Source organism: Thamnophis sirtalis, unplaced genomic scaffold (genome assembly GCF_051295495.1).
Source record: "Thamnophis sirtalis isolate CommonGarterSnake01/CBP01778 unplaced genomic scaffold, rThaSir2_p1.2 scaffold_9, whole genome shotgun sequence".
In the NCBI taxonomy this organism is placed as follows: Eukaryota; Metazoa; Chordata; class Lepidosauria; order Squamata; family Natricidae; genus Thamnophis; species Thamnophis sirtalis.
Window position 1 is genome coordinate 52178770 of NW_028261389.1, and position 14809 is coordinate 52193578.

General features: G+C 42.0%; 1 protein-coding gene across 3 annotated transcripts in view; it reads right to left on the reverse strand.

The window, feature by feature from the left end:
- Window positions 1-14809, reverse strand: part of ARID2 (AT-rich interaction domain 2) — a 176521-nt gene that overhangs the window by 118161 nt on the left and 43551 nt on the right. The gene's annotated exons all lie outside the window — the stretch shown is intronic.

Here is a 14809-nt window from a genome sequence, read left to right on the forward strand (position 1 = left end):
CGCCTTGCTCAGCACAGTGAAATTAGGTGTGTTTCACAATGGGGGAGCTGGGATACCCTCCTCCTGGAGCCCCAATCACCTCCCAGATATCAGAGGGGGGAGGCGAAAGAGAGAGGGAGGGAGGGAGGGAAACCGGGAAAGAGAGGGGAGAGAAAGAGTGACAAGAGACACAGAGAAAGAGAGAGGGGGGAAGGAAAGAGAGAGGGGAGGGAAAGAGAGAGAGGAACAGAGAAAGAGGAAGGGCAGGAAAGAGAGAGGGAAATAGTGAAATAGGAAGGGCAGGAAAGAGAGAAACAGAGAGGGAGAGGGAGGGAAAGCAAGAGGGGAAGGGAAAGTGAGAGAGGGGGAAGGAAACAAGGGGAGAGAGAGGGAGGGAAAAAGAGACAAGAGACACAGAGAAAGAGAGAGAGTGGTACGGAAAGATAGAGCTACAGAGATGGAATGAGTACTGTTGTTATCTAGCTGAGTAATGAAATGTGTGGAAGTAACAAACAACCAAACTCAGACAGCACTAAGGACTTCACAATAAAGATTTAGCCTATTTTGGATTACAAAAATAATAACCTTTTAAGGCCAAATAATTTTCTATAACAAAACCTATGCTTTTATTTATGCTGAGAGGGTTGCAGAGGAAAATCTAGATATTTGTAAATGGTTCTAATAGACCATTCGAACCAAATGTGAATTACAATATGCTTATTGAGAATTCATGGTTGGGGATGTCTTTAATATTTTTTCGATGGATAGGGAATACAGCCAATGGGGTAAAGATGAAAATTGACTTTTGGAAGAATGAGATATTAGAAGAATTTTAGAATTTTCTTCACTTTTGTTTTAAGTATTTTTAATTTATTTCAGAGTAATTACTATCCTTTTAGAATGCCTCTAAATTAAAGTTTAAGAAAATATGTTTATATAACAAACATTAAGATGTCAATACTTAAATAAGCAACAAAATGCATTCTAGTGTTGTTATACCATTATATAGTGTTACTTCCTAATGTTGATATAGTATGTTTTAATTTTTTGTGATTTTTAAAAATCTAATAACAGTGATCTGTTACAGCACTAACAACTATCACACCCAAACATATTAGATGACATGTAAGGAGAGATGGAAATGGGGCATTGAAGATGACATTTTCTTTTACTTGTGCAGTACTTGATAAAAATATAATAGACATTTTGTGTAAAAACATAATCCATTTCTAAAGAACAAATGAAATTCATGTTGAGACAGCAGTATATTTAATGTTAATGATTAATGTAAAGTTGTTGCTCAAGTTTTTAATCTCTCCTTATCCTCTCCTCACCATACTTTCAGTATTCAAAGTGGGAGATATGTTATTCTGTTGTTATTTTGTCTGGCTTTTGAGGCTTCTGACATATTGTGTTGTTGTAATGATTTTTGTTGTTTTAAGTTGCTTATTTCTTATATTTCTTACGTTAGTTTCTTGTGAGAGGCATCTGAAATTTGTGGAATTACAGAGGATATAAATTATACCAATAACTACAACTCTGCTGAAAAAACTTCCAAGAACAAAGGAGACTAGACTGTAAGAGATGACCAAGCTGCGTCCGAGGGAGGGATCAAGCACATCATCAGTCTCAAGTTCCTTTGTGCCTACAAGAGATCTAAGTCTAACCCAGGTTGAATTCCACTGACTATTATATATCGCCAATTTCCTTTGACTGTTAGTAGTTCAGATTCTTGTAGAGAGTGTTGGCATGCAATAAACCTATATTTATTTGAATTGCCTTGGCTCTTGATTTCCTCTTCTTGACACAGATATTAGCAATCACCAACTCTTACAGACCATCATCTGGTCTTCCCATTCCAGTTTCAGACAGAATTAAAAAAACTGATATGGATTTGCAGTATCTAATAGGGGTGTAAACTCAAGACCTGAAGGCTGAATCCGGCCCATGGGGCCGGCCTAGAAAAAACCAAAGGTCCGGCCCATGGGGCCTCTGCTGGCCCGCAAAGATAGGTTTCTCAGCTGAGCCCATGTTTTTTTCATGGAAACAAAATATGCTTACACCTTAACTGGGGTAATATATATAAATGGAACACACAAGATTATCTGAAAGATACATTACTTTTTTTGCTCGTAATGAAGATTTTTTTAAAAACAGCAAAAAATAATTGTACAAAATACTGGTAATCTCTATAGTTTGTTCGTTGCCTGCCATGAATTGCATAGGGATTGGCAATTAACAATTTAAAGGATTCATTTACCATGATCAAGGTACTAGAAAAGGGAGCCTTTGTAAATATTAGGCACTAATAAAAATGAAACTACCTGAACTAAGCATTTAAGGTAATATTGCAAAGAATGAATAAAGAAAACATGCTCAGTGTTGATGCTGTTGATACACAAGACAGGACAAAGTAAATGAAAAGTGCTGCCATTTTTCATGATTTGTCATAATTTGCCAGTTTGAGCTGCATCTATTGTGACACTGCATACATTCTTTTATCTTATACACATTATTTGAAATGTTTAAAATTATATTGAATTAAAAATAATATTTAATTATTTTACATTTACAACTTTACAACTATAAATAAAGACACAATACTTAATTCTATCAATATGAATAAATTAATTCCCTATTTTTCTACTGCGTAGAAAAGGCTGCTCTCTTCTGGAAAATGTGCAAAACTGCTACACTGCTTATTTGATAAATTATACAAAAAAACTACATAAGTTTAATGTAAAGTGATTTTCAATTAACGTATTGTTTTATAGACTTAACTTAAAAAAAAACCAAATGTGTTTCTTTGAATTATGAACCAGTAATCTCTTTTCTTTAGTTTTTAAAAATACTACAAGTTTTATGAAAGATCTGAACCCTAAGAAGCAAAAACTATCCTTCCCGTTAACTTTTACTCTTATGTCAGCTTGCCCAAGTACATTCTACTTGACAAAAATAATTTTATTCTTTGAAAAACTCAAAAATAATAGACAATTTCTATATTTTTAAATGGCATCACAGAAATGGTAGTTTTATGAAACATTTTGTTTAAAATCTTATATTATATGATAACACACCCAATTAAAGGATAAATTGTGCCAAAATCATGCAAAATCGATTTAACACTGTTCTTTTTTTAAAATGCAGGTAATAATCTGTTATAACTTTCCTTCTTATAATCCACTCTTGTAAAAGTATATTATCTTATATGACTAATAACACAATTGTTTTCTACAAAAACAATAGAGGATAAGTACAAATTTCAAGATTTACATTGCTCATTTCCCAGGTAGAAATAAACTCTCAAGCAGAGAACAAGTCAGTTCCTGTCATTATAGAAATGTGGTTCCTTAAGCTCACATAATTTTTTTGTAATATATGATGTGCTAGGACAGGGGTCCCCAACCCTAAGGTCATGGTCCACTACTAGGCCATAGTCCATTCAGAACCGGGTTGTGGAAATGGCGGGCAAGCGTGCAACTCCCGCCACTTGCACGCTTCCCCACCACTCACACAGAACCATTACTCTAACCCCCTCTCCAGTCCACAAAGCCAGAAAGGTTGGAGACCGCTGTGCTAGGAGAAGCAATAGTTGGAATATAAGGATTATATACTGAAGATCATTCCACTCAGCCCCCACCCCCCAATGTAAAATTATATTCTACTCAGGAACACTTTGGATTAAAGTGTTTTAGTGTGTTTGATTCTCAACACCCAGGTGCAATAAGAACAAACTTTTTAGCAGCTAGTTAGAAATATAATCCAACTAACCCATTAAAATGCAAGAATAATGTACAACATGTCGGGTTTGCATTAAAATCAGAAAATGAAAAAAATCACCAATATGACAAAATAAAATTATGAATTTCTAGCTGCACATTTTAGATACAAATATGTGTTTCGTATTCCAACCAGTTAAGCAGCTTGATAATTTAAATGGGAATGTTTTAAGATGAATTCAATTTTATTGAAAAAAATCTTCAAGGGATTATAAATCAATTTAGATGTCTGGTTAATTAATGACTGTATTCATGGCCAAGAAAATCTAAATTAGCCTTTTATTACAATTTTGCAAAGCAAAAAATAAATCTGGAAAATACTGCAGATAGATGGACAAGGAGTAAGTGGTTATAGTTGATTAAAATATTAGTCTATTACACACTTTAATCTTAAAATATTTTTAAAAATGAGCAAACCAAAGTTATATTTAGATACACTTCTACATAATTCAAAAGCAATTTTGTTAAACAAAGTGTTCATTTAAGTAAAAATAAAGTCTTTTTAAAAATTGATTCCTGATTATTTCATATCCATATATTTTTGCAGCAAAACTTGAAATGTCACTCAGGTACCTCTCATTTCTCTTGATCATTGCTGACATGTTTCTACGGCCACCCATTTGGGCTTTATGGTAGAGTGGTGAAAGCTTCTTCTCAGTGCAAAACAGAGTTCACTTGCAGTTTGCAAAAAAACACCTGAAGGACTCTCAGACTAGGCGGAACAAAATTCTCTAGTCTGATGAATCCAAGATTGAACTTTTTGCCTCAATTCTGGAGGAAACTAGGCACCACTCATCATTTTCTCAATATAATCCCAACAATGAAGCATAGTGGTGGCAGTATCATGCTATAAGGGTGTTTTTCAGCAGCAGAGATGAGAGAAACCTGAATGGAGCAAAGTACAGGGATATCCTCAAAGAAAACTTGTTCCACAGAACTCAGGACCTCAGACTGGGCTGAAAATTCATCTTCCAATATGACAACGATCCCAAGCACATAGCTAAGACTACACAGGAGTGGTTTGGCGACAACTCTGTGAATGTCCTAGAGTGGTCCAGGCAGAGCCCTCATTGCATCCTATTGAATATCTCTGGAGAGACTTGAAAATGGCTGTCCACTGACAGGCACCATCCAACCTGACTGATTTTGAGAGAATCTGCAAGAAGAATGGCAGAAAATCTCCCAATCCAGGTGTGCAAAGCTTTCACATTATACCCAAAGACTCAAGGCTGCAACTGCTGCCAAAGGTGCTTCAACAAAGTACTGAGTGAAGAGTCTGAATACTTATGCTAATGTGTTATTTCAGGTTTTTCGTTTTAATACATTTACAGACATTTCTAAAATTTTGTTTTCACTTTGGCATTTTGGGGTACTAAGTGTAGATTAATGAGAAAAAAAGGATTTTTGACAACTGTCAAAATTTTGATAATTTGACAAAATTTTCACAACTGAATCAGGCTGCAGCATAACAAAATTGACCAAAGTGAAGATGGTCTGAATATTTTCTGAATGCTCTGTATATGCCATGTGGTGCACATCAATTGCTAGTTAAAAGGGAGGGCAGGAAGGCAGGAATAAATATAGGTGGCAAACCACTTATCAGTTTTCTTTTTAAATATTTAAGATTATCATTAGAAACAAAAATTAGGAGATTATGAATTGAAGGCATGTTTGCAAAATTTGTGGGGTACCCTAAGGCTCTGTTTTAGGCTCAATACTCTTCAACATCTTCGTCAATGATTTGGACGAGGGGATAGATGGGGAACTCATCAAATTTGCAGATGACACCAAGCTAGCAGGAATAGCCAACACTCCAGAAGATAGGCTTAAGATACAGAGGGATCTTGAGAGACTTGAACATAGGTGGTATCTAACAAAATGAAATTTGATGGTGAAAAAAGTAATGCTCTGCATTTAGGCGATAAAAACAAAATGCACAGTACAGTATATGTGGTACCTTGCTCAATAGTAGTAACTGTGAGAGGGATCTTGCAGTCCTAGTAGACAACAATTTAAATATGAGCCAGCAGTATGCTGCAGCTGCCAAAAAAGCCAACACAGTTCTAGGCTGCATAAACAGAGGAATTAAATCAAGATCATGTGAAATGTTAATACCACTTTATAATGCCTTGGTAAGGCCACTTGGAATACTGCATCCAGTTTTGGTCGCCATGATGTAGAAAAGATGTGGAGAGGCTAGAAAGAGTGCAGAGAAGAGAAACAAAAATAATTAGGGGACTGGAGGCTAAAACATATAAAGAACGGTTGCTGAAACTGGGTATGTCTGGTCTAGGAGGTTAGCAGATAGACTTATATATCGCTTCATAGGGCTTTCAGCCCTCTCTAAGCGGTTTACAGAGTCAGCATATTGCCCCCAACAACAATCCGGGTCCTCATTTTACCCACCTCGGGAGGATGGAAGGCTGAGTCAACCCTGAGCCGGTGAGATTTGAACAGCCGACCTGCAGAACTGCAGTCAGCTGAAGTAGCCTGCAGTGCTGCATTTAACCACTGCACCACCTCGGCTCTGTTGGACTAGACAACCTCAAAGTCCCTTCCAACTCTGTTATTCTATATTCCAGTCTGAAGAAAAGAAGGACTAGGGGTGACATGATAGCAGTGTTCCAATATCTCAGGGGCTTCCACAAAGAAGAGGAAGTCAAACTATTCTCCAAAGCACCTGAGGGTAGGACAAGAAGCAATGGGTGGAAACTAATCAAGGAGAAAAGCAACTTAGAACTAAGGAGAAATTATACAGTTGGAACAATTAATCAGTGGAACAATTTGCCTCCAGAAGTTGTGAATGCTCCAACACTGGCAGTTTTTAAGAGGAGATTGGATAACCATTTGTCTGAAGTGGTGTAGCAGGGGGTTGAACTAGAAGACCTCCCAGGTCCCTTCCAACTCTGTTATTCTATTTCTATATCCTTCTTAATTTCTTATTACCAATCTTACTATAAAGTCTTAATATTACTAGGAAGTGTTTCTTTCTTAAACTTTTTATTTATTTAATCTATATTTTCTATCTCTACATTCTATGTCTATTATCCTATATCTATGTTCTTGGCTCTAAATTTTCCTACATTGTTTAATTCCCAGTTGAGTCTTCCTTACTTAATTAGTTCTTGTAGCCAAACTCAGTCCATTTACATTTGAAAACTTTCCACTTCTTCACCATAAACTTTTACATGGGATTTTCTCTTCCCTAGTACTCACAGTCCTGGAATTGGTTTCTGAAGCTCTGTGCCTAAACTAATGCATACAGTAGTCCTCTGGTTGCTTTTTTATAGCTGGTAGTCAGATTCTTTCCTCCCATTTTTGCCTTTGTCTCTTAGTGGCTCTTGCAACTTATTCTCTTCTTGCTGTTCTTTGTGTTGCTCTGGGACTGCCACTTCTTGCATTTCTATAGTCTCCTTGCTCAGTTCTTCTTCTGTCATTTCCACAGGCATTCTGTGATTTTGGTCCATTTTATGACACATGTTATCTGAAGGTGGGGCTGTTTTACTCCTCCTTTCCAGGTAGTACTGAAATTCTGGACTACAGTACAAGAGAAGTGTGTATGCATTCTCAACTGAGAGTTCAACCTTTCACATAAGTGTCTTCTGTTAAGACACTAAATGTTTTTTTTCAGACTAATTTTGTTAGATATTTATTTCTGTGTTGTCTCTGATAGGATAAAAAAAATCCACAAGGGTGTTTTGTTTTCCTGATCTGTGTTGTAAAGTCAGCTTCTAGGATTGTAATGACAAGTGTAATTCATGGATCACTGTTTTTCATTTATTTTCTCCAGGCCAGGGGTTGAGTTTGTTTGACTATAGAACTATACAGAACTATCTATAACTTCATACACTTTGAGCACATGTATGGCATGGTTTAAAGGCTTCTTGACTAACTATCAAACTGGATCAGAGATGGCAATTAATTTTCCCAAGGAGCAAGCTGGTGTCGTCACGAACAGGTGTGAGAGTGGGATCTCAAATGAAGTACAGCCGGTTTTTGTCCGAGTGGCTCCTTGGAGCTGAAGTTGCCCTGTAGGGGCAACAGAAGGGTTCTTCGTTGATTGCAAACAAACAGTGGTCTGTTTTGCTGGTCAGGAATAATCCTTCCTGAAAGAAGGCAGAGAAGAAGACAGCCATTAATGGCCAAACTGAAGTGTGACAGCTGGTTGGAGCAAGTGTTGAGAAAGCAGAAGAAAGCAGTGGATTAGACCTGGATGTGAAGTTTCTTTCCAACTTCCACCAAAGTGAGTGAATTTCCCTATGCTGATTTAAGAAGAAAGGGGGACTCCAGAGAGAAGGAGGGGAGGGGATTTCTTCTCCCCCCTCCCCTTTAAAGCGGCGAGGATAAACGTGGAACAGTTACAGATCCATAATAATAAGGAAGGAGTAAAGGGAGAGCTGTTCTGGTAAAAAAAAAAAAATCAGAGAAACTGAACTGGACTGAAGATTATAAAAGAGGATTTGGACAGAGGTAACTTTGGATAGACACAATTTGCAATTATATTGAGTCACCTTCCTAGACTTTGGGTTAAAATAGGGGAAATGAAATGGCTTCCCCTCCTTGTACTGACATATAAACTACTATGAGAAGTAAGAAGCAAGGAGGACATCTACTGGGCAAAGAGGATATATAACTGAAGGTTTGTGGAAGTGACGAATACCCTTTTTTTCTTTCTCATTTCTTGCATATCTTATAACCTATAACTTTGGCTGACCGGTGGTGGATTACAAACAATGTGGACTAAAGGCTAAGTGTTGCTTGTCTCCATCTCTTTGGAATACCCAGATACTGAAGGTTGATGATTTATCAGGCCCTGTGGATTATAAATACTCTTGATGAACTCATAATAATATTGTATAGATAAAGCAGAACGTTAAGGACACGTATAGGGGTCCCTCTTGGATTACAAATTTCTTCTTTTTATCCTGAGCCTATTACTACTACTACTACTATTATTACTATTATTTTCTCTTCTAATTCATAAAGACATTGTGGATTAAAAAAAGAATGGTCAAAAGCCATGATGGCGAACCTATGGCACATGTGCCAGAGGTGGCCTGCAGAGCCCTCTCTGTGGGCATGCGAGCTGTCACCCCAGTTTAGCTCCACTGCACATACCACTCCTGCTGGCCAGCTGGTCTTCAGGTCTCTACTGTGCATGTCTGTGGAAGTGTGTGCAGGGAGCTATGGGGGTGCGTGCGGGGGGGATGCATGCATATGCAGAGAGGCAGTGTGCTTGGGGGCCACACGTACATTGCATTTTGGCAGTTTGGGCGCACGCATAAGCGCATGCACGTGCACGATTTGGGCACTTGGTCCGGAAAAGGTTAGCCATCACTGGTCTAAAGGGAGGATTAAAATGGGATTGGATCTGAAAGACGTTTACATCTATATGTCAAGCGACATTGGGGTGGAGGGTTATATAGATGTTAAAAGGTGGTGAAAGTGTTGGATACAAAAAAAACCTGAGTTGCGGAAGGAGTACCAATTTTTAACTACGGTGTTGACGAAGTATAACATAAATTGTACTGTAGAGCGCCGCTGGAGGGCCAGTAAATCTGAGTCAGACAGAGCACTGATGAGAGCCTTTATCAGAGCCTATCTTATGGCAATACGGGCAGCGAAATGTTCGCATTTTGCCGCCCTTATTGCATCCGCTGAATCGCGCCCAGCCGCCTTGTTTAGAATAACCCGCTCCCTCTTGAAAGGGAGAGATGCGGATGACCCTTTACAAGGTAGAGCTGAGGAATTTGTTTAGTATTTAATGGATAAAGTCGCTCGGATTCGGACAGAGCTGGACGCCAATTGCACGGTACCAGCCGAGGTACCGGGGGAAGGTCTTGAGCATATTTCATGGATTGAGTTTCAACCTGTCTCTCCTGAGGAAGTGGACAAGGCCATGGGAGCGGTGAGTGCCTCCACCTGTATACTGGACGCGTGCCCCTCCTGGCTGGTCTCGACCAGCAGGGAGGTGACACGTGGCTGGATCCGGACAATAGTCAACACCTCTCTCCAGGAGGGAATTTTCCCGCTCCTCCTAAAGGATGCGGTGGTGAGACCCTTCCTGAAGAAACCATCTCTGGACCCAGCCATTTTGAGCAACTATCGTCCAGTCTCCAGCCTTCCCTTTGTTGGGAAGGTTGCTGAGAAAGTGGTGGCCTCTCAACTCCGACGGTCCTTGGATGAAACCGATTATCTGGATCCCTTTCAGTCGGGTTTCAGGCCTGGTTACTGCACCAAAACTGCTTTGGTCGTGCTGATCGATGATCTCTGGCGAGCCAGGGATAGGGGTCACCCCTCTATCCTTGTGCTCCTTGACCTCTCAGCGGCCTTCGATACCATCGACCATGGTATCCTTCTGCAACGGTTGCGAGAGGTGGGAGTGGGAGGCACCGTCCTTCGGTGGTTCTCCTCCTACCTCCCGGACAGGTCGCAGTCAGTGTTGGTCGGAGGGCAGAGGTCGACCCCTAGGCCCCTCAATTATGGGGTGCCGCAAGGTTCGGTCCTGTCCCCCCTCCTATTTAACATCTACATGAAGCCGCTGGGTGAGATCATACGCCGGCACGGGATTAAGTACCACAAATATGCGGACAATACGCAGTTGTATCTGTCCGCCCCGTGCCAACTCAGCGAAGCAGTAGAAGTAATGTGCCAGTGCCTGGAGGCTGTTAGGGTCTGGATGAGAGTAAACAAGTTGGCACTCAATCCAGACAAGACCGAGTGGCTACTGATGTTCCCTCCCAAAGATTGGCCAAGTATTCCATCTCTCAGGCTGGGGGGTGAAATTATACGCCCCTCAGAGAGGGTTCGCAATTTGGGAGTCCTCCTGGAGAGGCCTGAAAGGCCTATGAAGCGGTATATATAAGTCTACTGCTATCCCCAGCTGACTTTAGAACACCATTTGTCGGCTGTGACCAGGGGGACCTTTGCCCAGGTTCGCCTGGTGCACCAATTGCGACCCTACCTGGATCGGGAGGCCCTTCAGTCAGTCACTCACGCCCTTGTGACCTCAAGACTGGATTACTGTAACACGCTCTACATGGGGCTGCCCTTGAAGAGTGTTCGAAGACTTCAGCTAGTCCAGAATGCAGCCGCGCAAGCGATCGTGGGTACACTCAAGTACACCCACGTTACACCTATCCTCCGCGAGCTGCACTGGCTACCCATTAGTCTCCGGACTCGCTTCAAGGTGCTAGTCGTTACTTATAAAGCCCTACATGGCATCGGACCTGGGTACCTGAGAGACTGCCTCCTGCCAATTACCTCCCATAGACCGATCAGATCGCACAGACTAGGCCTTCTCCGAATCCCATCTGCCAGCCAATGTCGGCTGGCGACTCCCCGGGGGAGAGCCTTCTCTGTTGCAACTCCAGCCATCTGGAATGAGCTCCCCGTGGAGATCCGGACCCTTACTACTCTCCCAGCCTTCCGCAAAGCCACTAAGATGTGGCTGCTCCGGCAGGCTGGGGGACTGTTGAAATAGCCAGCTCCACTGTAACTATGAATGTTGTGTATTTTAAATTGTTGTTTGTCTATTTGTCTATTTATCCCCTTCCTTTGTTTATTGTAAGCCGCCCAAAGTCCTTCGGGAGTGGGCGGCATACAAGACCAATAAAATACAAAATACAAATACAAAATTTCAGATGGTTGACCCCAGAAGAAATACTGGTCATAGGGCATGAAAGGAGACATAGTTGGACTCACTGGATAAAGCAATGGAGTTCTACAATCAGCATTTTGGTACCGAAGAGGAACTGGAAGAGAGGAAAGCAAAAGAAGAGAGAGATCAAGGAATGCCTGCTACAGAAGAAAAGAAACTGCAGCAAAAGGAAAGGGAAAAAGAGAAAAGGGACTAAACAGAGAATAACAGAGCAAAACCTACAGAACCCAGAGTAATAAGAACAATCAGGAGTATAAGACCCAAATATAGATAGAACAATGCAAGAAGATCTTAAGATACTATCATTAAACATCAACAGATTGAACTCACCCATGAAAAGGAAAAAAAAACCTTCAATAAATTACAAAGATTGAATCTAGACATAATATCACTACAAGAAGTCTATATATAAAAAAACATAAGCTATTGGAGTATTTTAAATTGGGGGTACTATTTGTGTCATTATCAGAACAAACGAAGAGAGGAATGTTGTTATATGTTAAAGAAACAATTCAGGCTAACCAAATATATAATGATGAAAAGGGAAGGATCCTGATAGTGGAGGATAAGCAGGTACTCCTAATTGCAATCTACTCACCTAATAGTGGACAAGAACAATTTTATTTAAAAAACTACATAATACTATATACATGATGAGCATGATAATCTTTGTCTCCTAGAAGACTTCAATGCAATAACAGAGAAAAAATTAACTATAAAAGTAATAGAATAAGGAAAGGAGTAAAAAGGATTCTACCTAAAACCTTCTTTAAAATAGCAGAAGAGTTAAACATACAAGATGTATGGAGAGAGAGGTCTAGAATAGATATGGTATGGATGTTGATGGAATTAAATACTAATGTATATGAGGTAGAAATAGATAGAAATCTATGGACAGATGTCCAATGAGAATCAGCTGGAAAGGATGAAAGAAAAATACAAGATGGACTCTGCCGATTGATATTGAAAGATATAGAATTTAGGCAGACGTTGGAAAAATAAATGGGATTCTTCTTTAAAGAAAAAGAGCGTTGGTAACTTACCTGATACGCCTCTTCTAATAAGGTGGAGATAGCATCCATGCATGGGTTGACACTGTCCGTGCTCTGATTGGACTGAGTCTGATTACTAATTAATTAACCACTATATTATTGCATCCGCAGAATCTCGCCCAGCTGCCCTATTTAGGATAACCCGCTCCCTCCTGAAAGGGAGGGATGCGGGCGAGCCCTTACAGGGTAGAGCTGAGGAATTTGTTCAGTTTCTGTTCAGATTCGGATGGACCTGGATTCCACTTGGACAGTACCAGCCGAGATGCCGTGGGAGGGCCTTGATCAGATTTCTTGGAGCAAGTTTCAACTTGTCGCTCCTGAGGAAGTGGACAAGGCCATGGGAGTGCTGAGTGCCTCCACCTGTTTACTGGACCCGTGTCCCTCCTGGCTGGTCTCGACCAGCAGAGAGGTGACACGTGGCTGGCTCCAGAGGATTGTTAACACCTCTCTTCGGGAGGGATCCTTCTCGCACCCCGTAAAGGATGCGGTGGTGAGACCCCTCCTTAAGAAACCTTCCATGGATCCAGCCATTCTTAATAACTATCGTCCAGTCTCCAACCTCCCTTTTGTAGGGAAGGTTGTTGAGAAGGTGGTGGCCTTTCAACTCCGACGGACCTTGGATGAAGCAGATTATCTGTATCCCTTTCAGTTGGGTCTCAGGTCTGGTTACTGCACTGAAACTGCTTTGGTCGTGCTGACCGATGATCTCTGGCGGGCCAGGGATAGAGAACATTCCTCTATCCTAGTGCTTCTTGACCTCTCAGCGGCCTTCGATACCATCGACCATGGTATCCTTCTGCCACGGTTACGGGAGGTGGGAGTGGGAGGCACCGTTTTACGGTGGTTCTCCTCCTACCTCTAGGACAGGTCGCAGTCGGTGTTGGTTGGAGGACAGAGATCGACCCCTAGGCCCCTCAAATATGGGGTGCCGCAGGGCTCAGTCCTGTCCCCTCTCCTATTTAACATCTACATGAAGCCGCTGGGTGAGATCATATAACGGCACGGGATTAAATATCATCAATATGCGGACGATACTCAACTGTATCTGTCCGCCCCGTGCCAACTCAGCGAAGCAGTGGAAGTGATGTGCCAGTGCCTGGAGGCTGTCAGGGTCTGGATGGGAGCGAACAAGCTTGCACTCAATCCAGACAAGACCGAGTGGCTATTGATGCTGCCTCCCAAGGATAGTCCAGATATTCCATCTCTTAGCCTGGGGGGTGAAATTATACACCCCTCAGAGAGGGTCCGCAACCTGGGTGTCCTCTTGGACCCGCAGCTGACATTAGAACACCATCTGTCAGCTGTGACCAGGGGGGCTTTTGCCCAGGTTCACCTGGTGCACCAGTTGCGGCCCTATCTGGACCGGGAAGCACTTCGAATGGTCACTGATGCCCTCGTCACCTCAAGATTGGATTACTGTAATGCGCTCTACATGGGGCTGCCCCTAAAGAGTGTTCGAAGACTACAGTTGGTCCAGAATGCAGCCGCGCGAGCGATACTGGGTGTACCTATATACACCCATGTTACACCCATCCTCCGCGAGCTGCACTGGCTCCCTATTGGTCTCCGAACGCACTTCAAGGTGCTAGTCATTACTTTTAAAGCCCTACATGGTTTATTATCAAGCTTATAATTGTGCACAAGGGGGAAGGGGAGGTACATGTAGCCGCCCTACAAATCTCCTCCAGAGATGCTTGCGTTGCCCATGCTGTTGTCGTGGCAGCGCTCCTGGTAGAGTGGGCCGTCACCCCAACCGGTCTTGGTTCCTGGCTGGAGGCTGGAACAGGAGAAGGACGCCGCTGTCGAGCCCTGCACCGCTCAGGCAGCCGCCTGGTGGCTCCACTGGATGACCTGATCAGCTCGTCAATCCTCGGGTTTGAGGATATCCTCCTGTGGCCCCGGCATTGTGGTGTTGGTGTAGAAGGCTGCCACAGGAGGGTCAATTGTTGGCCATAACAACACCTTGTTGAGGCCGTCTGCCACATTGTAGAAAAGTTTATCGTTGGTCGATGGAGCTGGGCCTGAAGTAGGTGCGGACCACTGGCGCTGGACGGCGTTGACAAAGAGTTGTGGGGCCGGAATGGTGTTGGTTTACAGCTTGTGTTCAGTAAACCAAACGCTGGTAGACTGGGGCTGAGGCGCGGTCTCCTTTGCTGTCTGATCCCCCAGCTCGGATGCCGCCTTGGCCTTGCAGAGTAAAGGTGTGAACAGGTTGGATGGAAAGAGGCCTGTACAAGAGGGCTTGTCTGCGACTGGCCCCTCCTCGTCTGACAAGTTACAAAAGGAACCACAAAAAATAAAAATAAAATGGCAATTGGAGCTAACTAAACATAAATTGA